At 46.5% G+C, this 8793-nt stretch overlaps 1 pseudogene; it reads left to right on the top strand.

Annotated features, from left to right (window-relative positions):
* The first annotated feature begins 2031 nt into the window (after window positions 1-2031).
* On the top strand, window positions 2032-2765 carry LOC120230388 (annotated as a pseudogene).
* Window positions 2766-8793: the final 6028 nt, after the last annotated feature.

Genomic DNA, 8793 nt, shown 5'->3' with positions numbered 1-8793 from the left:
GAGATCATGACCTGAGCTGAAACCAAGAGTCTGATGCTTAACCAACTGAGCCACCAAGATGCTCCTTCCTGGATTTCTTGTCCCACAGGATGCATCCAGTAGGGGGCAGAGGGAAGTCCCTACAGGGGAATCTGAGTGCTGTTGAGAAGCGCTTAGGATTTAGACTTCTCTGTGATGAGGTGAGTTGGTTGAGATAAAAGGCAAATACTGTTATGCCATGAAAACTTCAGGGATGAGCAGTTCCTGACAGGTCTGCCCTCTTTGGGACACAGGTTTACGATAATGGCACAGGCTCTGAGGAGGGCAAAAGTTTCACCTGAAAGAGCACGAGAGCTCTTTTGATCTTCTCCAGTTTATGTAGCTGTGAGTGGTATTTCATGGTAAAAGTACTAACCTATCTATTTCCTCGGCTGCCTGTTCTTTCCTTAATCGAGCTGCAGTTTCTAATTCACACACATTAACCCGCCCGCAGCAATTACAGGTCTTTGCAGATCTCCCTAAATGGGGGCAAGTAATCTTGTCCCCCTGTGGTGGGAAATCTGAACTCTAAAAAAGATCAAGTGCTGTTCCCAGGGCTGTGAGGTGTGATGATAGTGCAGTAAGGTAAAAGCAAATTACAGTCTACAGTTAAGGTGGACATAGGTCATCAGTTAAGTAATGGTTGCCTCGGAGAGCTGGCCTCAGTGTGAAGATGTTCATGGATGTGATGCTCTAGTCTCAGAGATTCTAACCATGCATAGAGTATTAGTGAAATAAGTCCAAGAATGAAGAAACTCAGAAACTTGTACCCTTAAGGTCCCCTCCAGACTTTGGTTTCTTGTTGCAACCATATTTAACATATATCACTGAGGAAAGCTATCAGGAGGAAAGCAAAAGCTGAAGTCTCTCCCATGCTTAATACTCCAGTGATTTCTAAGAGTCAGTAGAATAAAATCCAACCTCCTCATTCTGGCTAATGAGATCTTTTATAATCTGATCCTTCCTTCCCATGTGTTTCCCCTTTTCCCTCTGATTCTACCTGCTGCTTCAGTCACTTTGGTCTTCTTTCGATACTGGAAGCTGGTTCTTGCCCCTTTCACACAACTGGGAAATGCTCTGTCACACAACCGTTCTTGGCTGACTCTTCTTTGCCATTGAGGTCTCAGCTTAGATGTTGCCTGTCCTCTGGGACTCCAGAGCCCTCCTGCCTGGCTTCCATTCTTGGCTCTATCATGTCCCAGTTGTGTAATATTCAGCAAGCACTTAATTGCTTCATGTTTCCTCTCTTGTTCAGCTGTAAATTGGGATCATGATATCCTTAAGTCATACAGTTGTGCAGTTTATAGAAATTGATATAAATGAAGCCCTTAGGACATTGCCTGAGGCACAATGTTACATTAAGTATTACTGTCATTGTTGGGGCACCTGGGTGGCTCAGTTGGTTAAGGGTCCAACTTCGGCTCAGGTCATGATCTCCTGGTTCTCGGGTTCCAGCCCTGCATTGGGCTCTGTGCTGACAGCTCAGAGCCTGGAGCCTGCTTCAGATTGGTGTCTCCCTCTCTCTCTGCCCCTCCCCTGCTCGCAATCTGTCTGTCTCTCTCAAAAACAAACAAAATTCAAAAGAAAGTATTACTGTCATTGTTATAGGAGCTGCCACTCTGAGTCACTCTGTCACTGAATCTGGTTGGTTTTCTTTGTAGCATTAATCACTGTTTGAAATTACTTTATTTACTTTTTTATCATATCTTCCTTCAGGCTGAGTAGCTGGAACTACACAGAACTGAAAGTTTATTCCTTAGGTAGGGGAGGATGGAGCAAAACCTCGTCAATGGCATTCTCGCATCCGCCCCACCCCCTGGTGCTGGCTTCTCACCCTCTGTAGAGCAGGAGTGGGGCCTCATCAGTAGTTCTGTTATGTATCCAAATCACCCAGGGGTCCTGAGAAGACTGAAGGTGCCAAATGCGACGACTGTATGAGTCAGAAATCCCACTTCTGGGTGTTTATCTGAAAGAATTGAAAGCAAGGTCTTGAGTTTTTCTGAATTTCTTTCGGATTTTGAGGGAGCAACGCAGGCCTCAGGCTATTTGAACAGTTTAACCCCAAACATGGATATAAGACCAAATCATACAATTTATATCAACAATATGAATGACAAAATAAAAAAAGAAGGATTGAAGAGATCCCCGTATGTCCTGTTTTCTCAGTTTGGCCACGTGGTAGATATTGTAGCTTTAAAGACCATGAAGATGAGGGGGTCAAGCCTTTGCTATATTTAAGGAATTGGGTTCGTCCACAAATGCCTGGAGACAGTTACAAGGATTTCCATTCTATGGTAAACCAATGCGAATCCAGTAGGCAAAAACAGATTCTGACGTTAATATCTAAAATGCATGGCAGTCTTGCCGACAAAGAAAAGAAGAAGGAAAAGAGAAAAGCAAAAATGGTGGAAAAGACTGCAACAACTGCCATCAAAAAGCCTGGCCGGGGAACACCAAATGCAGCAAATACCCAAGGAAATACAACACCAAAACCTCAGGTCCCTGATTACCCTCCAAACTATATTTTATTCTTTAATAATTTACCAGAAGAAACGAATGAGATGATGTTATCCATGCTGTTTAATTAGTTTCCTGGTTTCGAGGAAGTACGATTGGTGCCTGGGAGGCAGGACATTGCTTTTGTTGAATTTGAGAATTACGGACAGGCTGGAGCCGCCACGGATGCTTTACAGGGATTTAAGATCATGCCTTCCCGTGCCATGAAGATCACCTATGCCAAGAAATAACATATGGGATAGTGGTCTTTCCAGGACGTGGTGTTATTTATAGTGTTTGTTTTGATAACATTTGGTCAGCCCATTTTAATAGTTGGGGGTAAGGGTGAGTGAAAGTGAAATTTTCATGAACAATTTAAAAAAATAGCTGGTTTTTGTTTAGCCTTAGTGAACTATGAAATATGAAGGCCTTAATTTTGTACAATAAACTATGATTTGTACTCTAAAAAAAAAAAAAAGAAAGCAAGATCTTGAAGCGATAGTTGCACGCCCATATTCACAGCAGCATTATTCATGGGAGCCAAGAGGTGGAAGCACCCCAAATGCCCACTGACAGATGAGAGTGCAAACAAGCTTAGGTATATGGGCCAGTCAGTGGAATGTCCTTGAAGAGGAAGAAATCCTGTCACAGGCTACAACATAGATGAACCTTGAGGACATTATGCTAGGTGAAATAAGCCAGATGTGAAAAGACAAATACTGCATGATTGTACCTATATGAGGCACGTAATGTAGTGAATATACCTAATGCTGAACTGTACACTTAAAAAGAGTTAAGGTGGTCTTGCCTTGTGCCATGACCTGTCTGAGTCTGGAGCATGCACCATATAAAAGCTAAGAGATGAATGGTCACCTAGCTCAGTCTTTGGAATGATTCTGTATGTGGGAGATAAACTTTCCAAGACATGATTATCTGGAAGGGACACTGTCAGCCTCTCTCCCTCCAGGACCATAACTGTCATATCACCTGGAGAAGTACAACAAAGTCAGGCTTTGGGGTTGTCAGAGGGGCCGCTGCGCTTGCCTAACTCCTGGAGAACAGCAGCGTAGGAACAGCTGTGTTCCAGACTTGCTATATGTAAACATACTTTCCTGGGTCACCTCGGCCTGTGGGGTTTGTATGGTCTCAGTCCTTGTCAACAAAATAGAGACCTCTCAATAATTGTAACTTCAAAATGAGTAGAATGTCATGTCGCATTTCCCAGTGCCTTCCATTTGGTACAGTGATTCCTGGTGGCCCTCATACATGTTCCGCATGGGTCCCTGGTTTTGTAGGTTACAACTAGGATAGATAGGATCTTTGTGGCGATTAGGAAATATCGCCACTTCCAGATTTACTTAGGCTAAGGGACTTTTCCTGCAGGGGACAGAGTCCTGAGTCAGGACACCCAGGAAGGGAAGCAGAGTGCAGGCTGCATTTCCCCTCTTCCACTTATTTGCCTGGTGAATTTGTGGGAGGCAGGAAGGATGTCTTCATTCCAGGCAGCCCAGAGGGGCTAGTATGCACTGTACCTCACTGGATGTTGAAAAAAATAGATAAGGTGGTTAAATTTTATGTCATGTGATTTTCATCACAATAAAAATAAATATATAAATGATGCTTGACCTGGATTCTGAGTAAATAGATTGCAGTGGGTGGGGTATTTGCATTTAAAAAAGTCTCCACCCACCAAATTTTAGTAACCACTGGGCCATGCAATCTTCAAAGATGTCTCTGTGGTGTGGATTTAGCGCATTTGAAACTTGCACCCTCCCTGATTTAAAGCTGTAATTATATTGAGGAAAAATGATCCGCAAATCCTCCTCATGGGTTCTCTTTAATTTTGTCAAATTAATCTGCCGTTCATCTGTATTCCCATCTTGCTGTCCTTTCAAAGAGGAGGGTGATAATCGGCAGGCGGGGGCATTTGGAGCCGGCCCACCGGCGTGTTTTCCCCATAGTGTCCACAAGGTGGCAGGCCAGGCACTTGGATTTGGGCAGCCAGGGGTGCGCACGACAGGCAGCGCGCAGCGCCCTGGGAGTTCGCTCAAGGGGTTTGAGGGACCCCGTGTTTGCAGGGTTTGGGGGTTCCCGGAAGAGGTGGTGGGGTTCCCGTTGAACCGGGCTAGAACACAGCCCGGCGGGTCATTTTCCCGGAGCCTGCGTGCATTTGTGCGCTGGGGAAGGTGAGCAAGCCCCCTCCCCCACCTCACCCCTCCGCCGCCCCTGCAGAGAGTGGAGTGGCCACAGCCACTTTCCCCGGGGGCTCAAGTGCGTATCTCCCAGGAAGACGGGCGTTTGAGTGTTTGCACGTGTCTTCAGGAGACCTGTTCGTGAGCTGTTCTGTTTTTCTTTCTTTTTCTTTTTCTTATTTTTTTGGAGTGAGAACAATGTTTTGGTGGTATTTTCTTTCAAAAAATTGGAAGGCCTGAGGCAGAGTAGGAGATGTTCTGTGTTGTTTGAAAACTCCTAAGTGATGGGGGCAGGGTGACGCCAGTTAACATGCACCAGCTGTTGCATATTTAACAGGCATCTTAAAATTATTGATTTGCTGAGCCCGTGACCCAGCAAGGGGTCACAGCCCACAACAGTAAATAACCCAGTGAGTGGCTTGGTGACACGTGGAGAAGAAAGGTGGAGGACTTCTGACGTGATTTTACCGTGCTGTTTGTATCAGGCCAGGACTGTGGCTTTCAGCAGGTACAAAAAGCTTGCAAGGACAGGTGAGGAAGCGCTGCCGCTGAGGGATGGAGAACACAGGCTTGGGGTTAGACGGGGCGTGTGGGGGGGTTGGGGGTTTTGGACAAGTCCCTCACCCTGAGGCTCCAGTTCCCTCATCTGTGTCATGGGGGATGAGCACACCAGCATCATGGGCTCTGGTGATGAGTGAATGAAATGTGGATTCATTCATTCACCCGAGACCAATATGGTGGGCACAAGCTGGCTTCTGAGGGTGCTAAGAGGTAAGGCACAGTCAGTCCCTCACAGCCCATTGTGGAGACTAATATGTCTAGGAACGACTTCAGTGCAGCAGGAGCACACTTGCAAGTTTGCATGGGTGTCCCCGGGGCCAGGGGACTAGCTAAGGGGTGGTCAGGGAAGGAGCAGAGAGACACTGACCTATCAAGCAGAAGTAGCAGATTTTAACCGAGGGGTGGGGGGGAGGGGTGGTCTGCCCCAAACACACTGGTAGTTTGGAATATGTAGTGTTGGCCACTATGTTTTTTCTAAAAATGGATTTCTGTGCCATCATTTAAAAATGGAATGATCCCACTTGGAATTCCATGTTTCCAGCTTCCCTCCCCCAAAAAAATATAGATTTGGCTACCCTGAACCAATTTTACTGCTCGAAATAGTGGTTTAAAACAAAGTAGTGGCTGCCTTCTCTGGTCAGTGTATACCACAGTCCCCACCACACCTGACTGTACACCCATCTCAACTTGCCTTCTGGCTCACTTTCCATCCCTAACCCTATGGACGTTGGAATGGAATGTACAACCTCTAATTCAAAGTGTCTACAACAGTGGCACCTGGGGTACTTAGGGCTGTGATTTCCTTTCCTTCTTGGGGTCTGAGATGGCCTCCCAGGCTGTTCCCCCACCAGTGACAGACCTCTCTGAAGGCTTCAACAAAAGAAGAATGAAGGAAAGAGTACATTTGTTGGAGCCACAGAAGTAAGGTCAGGATTTAGTTCACTGGGTTTTCTGTCTGGTTTTGGGGGTCCTCTTACATTCAGAGTGAAGTTCTGGCCACGACCAGGGGCCCCCGGAATGTCTGGGAGTCTGGCTCTGGCTGAAGTTACAGGTTGTATGCAAGCCTTTGACTGTCAGCCTCCCTTGGCTCATTTTAGAGAAGCACATGCAAATCCTTCTCCAAAGTACCATTTCCCCCCAAATAATAGAGGCCTTTTGTTGGTAGGACTGTCAGCCTGCAGCTCCGTAATAATGGCATTTTCATGAAGGAAAAGCACAGCCCCACTGTGAACACAGCTGAGAACACGAAACCTACTATTGAGACATTCTGGTTAAAATGAAGCGCTCTCCGGCAAGATGTGCCTGGTTGTGGGGGTCTGTTTGAGGCCCGGGGAGAGGGCTTTGCAGGGCCTGCTGGAAATGATTAGGTACAAATCATCCATCCATCTGAGGATGATTAATCTCAATCATGGGGCTGTTAGGAAGCCCTGGCCTCCCCTCCCTGGTGGGAGGTGAAAGTGGATAATTCCTGTCACAAAAGAAGGAGCCCAGGGAGACCAGTGTTCAGATGACAAGGTAGAAGAGGGGCGAGGGCGGGGAGGCTGCACTGTCAGGTCCAGACTTGAAAGTTCGGGGGAATGGCCACACTCAAGGGCTCCTTCCTTTTAGGGGCTCAAGAGTGGGGCCATTTGTAGGTGACGGTGGGTTGCCGTGGTCGTGCCCTCCCGTGCACGTTCCCACCCAGCTTTAGAGCCGAGAGGTGCAGAGACAGCTGGGGCGGGGGGCCTGGGCCTAATGCGCTGAGAGGGGGGACCACTGAACCCTCCGTCCCCAGAGGCTTAACTACCTTTCATCCTCATTAGATTAAAAAAAAAAGTTTTATTTTGCAAATTGCAGATATACTCAAGAGTGTAGAGACTGGTATAGACCATTGGTTCCTGCATACTGGAATCACTTAGGGATTTTTCAAAAATCCCAGTGCTGAGGTACTCTCCCAGACCATTATACTCTCTGCCTCTGGGGTTGGAACACAGGCATCAGTATTTGTGAAGCTCCCTAGCTAGTTCACGTGTGCTGACAAGTCTGGGAATCTCTGGTGTCCTCGTCACCTGGCTTCCACATATACCAACAGGTGGCCAGTCCTGCTGATATTGTGGTTCTTGTGTCTTAGATCCCCATTTTCCCATTGTCTCTAGGTTATTTTATTTTACTATTATGTTTTAATGTTTTTATTTATTTTTGAGAGAGAGAGAGGGGGAGAGTGAGCACGCACAGGCAGGGCAGGGGAGGGCCAGAGAGAGAGGGAGACACAGAATCTGAAGCAAGCTCCAGGCTCTGAGCTGTCAGCAAAGAGCCTGATGCCCTGCTCCAACTCAAAAACTGTGAGACCATGACCTGAGCTGATGTCAGACACTCAACCTACTGAGCCACCCAGGTACCCCTTCAGATTATTTTATTTTATTTTTCCAGATAATCTTTTTTTCTTAAATAGTTTATTGTCAAGTTGGTTTCCATAATACACCAGTGCTCATCCCAGCAAGTGCCCTCCTCCATGCCCATCACCCCCCTTCCCCTCTCCCTTACCCCCATCAGTCCTCAGTTTGTTCTCGGCATTCAAGAGTCTCTCATGGTTTGCCTTCCTCCCTCTCCCCCACTATTTTCCCCCTTCTTCTCCCCCATGGTCCTCCATTAGCTTCCTCCTAATCCACCTATATGTGAAAACATGGTAGCTGTCCTTCTCTGCCTGACTTATTTCGCTCAGCTTAACACCCTCTAGTTCCATCCATGTTGTTACACATGGCCAGATTTCATTCTTTCTCATTGCCATGTAGTATTCCATTGTATAGATAAACCACATGTTCTTGATCCATTCGTCAGTTGATGGACATTTAGGCTCCTTCCATGATTGGCTATTGTGGAGAGTGCTGCTATGAACATTGGGGTCCATGTGCCCCTATGCATCAGCACTCCTGCATCCCTTGGGGAAATTCCTACCAGTGCTATTGCTGGGTCCATAGGGGAGTTCTATTGTTAGTTTCCTGAGGAACCTCCACACTGTTTTCCAGAGGGGCTGCACCCGTTTACATTCCCACCAACAGTGTAGGAGGGTGTCCGTTTCTCCACATCCTCACCAGCAGCTAGAGTCTCCTGATGTGCTCATTTTAGCCACTCTGACTGGCGTGAGGTGGTATCTCAGTGTGGTTTGGATTTGTATTTCCCTGATGAGGGACGCTGAGCATCGTTTCATGTGTCTGTTGGCCATCTGGATGTCCTCTTTGGAGAGCCTTCAGATTATTTTAAAGCAAATACTAGACTTATGTGATTTCATCCTTAACTGCTTCAGTGTGCATTAAGAAATTAAAAAACAAAAACAAAAACAAAAACATAAGCACAATAGCCTTATAACTCCAAAAAATTTAACAGTGATTCTTTAGATTCATCTAATGTTCTATCTTTTTACTCAGTTAAGCTTTTGAGACAGTTTTGAGGTGGTGGGGTTGGTGAATGGGGCACACAGTTGGCTCAGCTCTGATTACCTGCCTATTTTCCTTAGCCCTCTGCCCACATTTGTGGGTGAGAGGACACC

The sequence above is a fragment of the Hyaena hyaena genome, unplaced genomic scaffold (genome assembly GCF_003009895.1).
Source record: "Hyaena hyaena isolate Hyena2069 unplaced genomic scaffold, ASM300989v1 scaffold_41, whole genome shotgun sequence".
In the NCBI taxonomy this organism is placed as follows: domain Eukaryota; kingdom Metazoa; phylum Chordata; class Mammalia; order Carnivora; family Hyaenidae; genus Hyaena; species Hyaena hyaena.
This window is presented reverse-complemented; position numbering and strand designations above follow the sequence as displayed.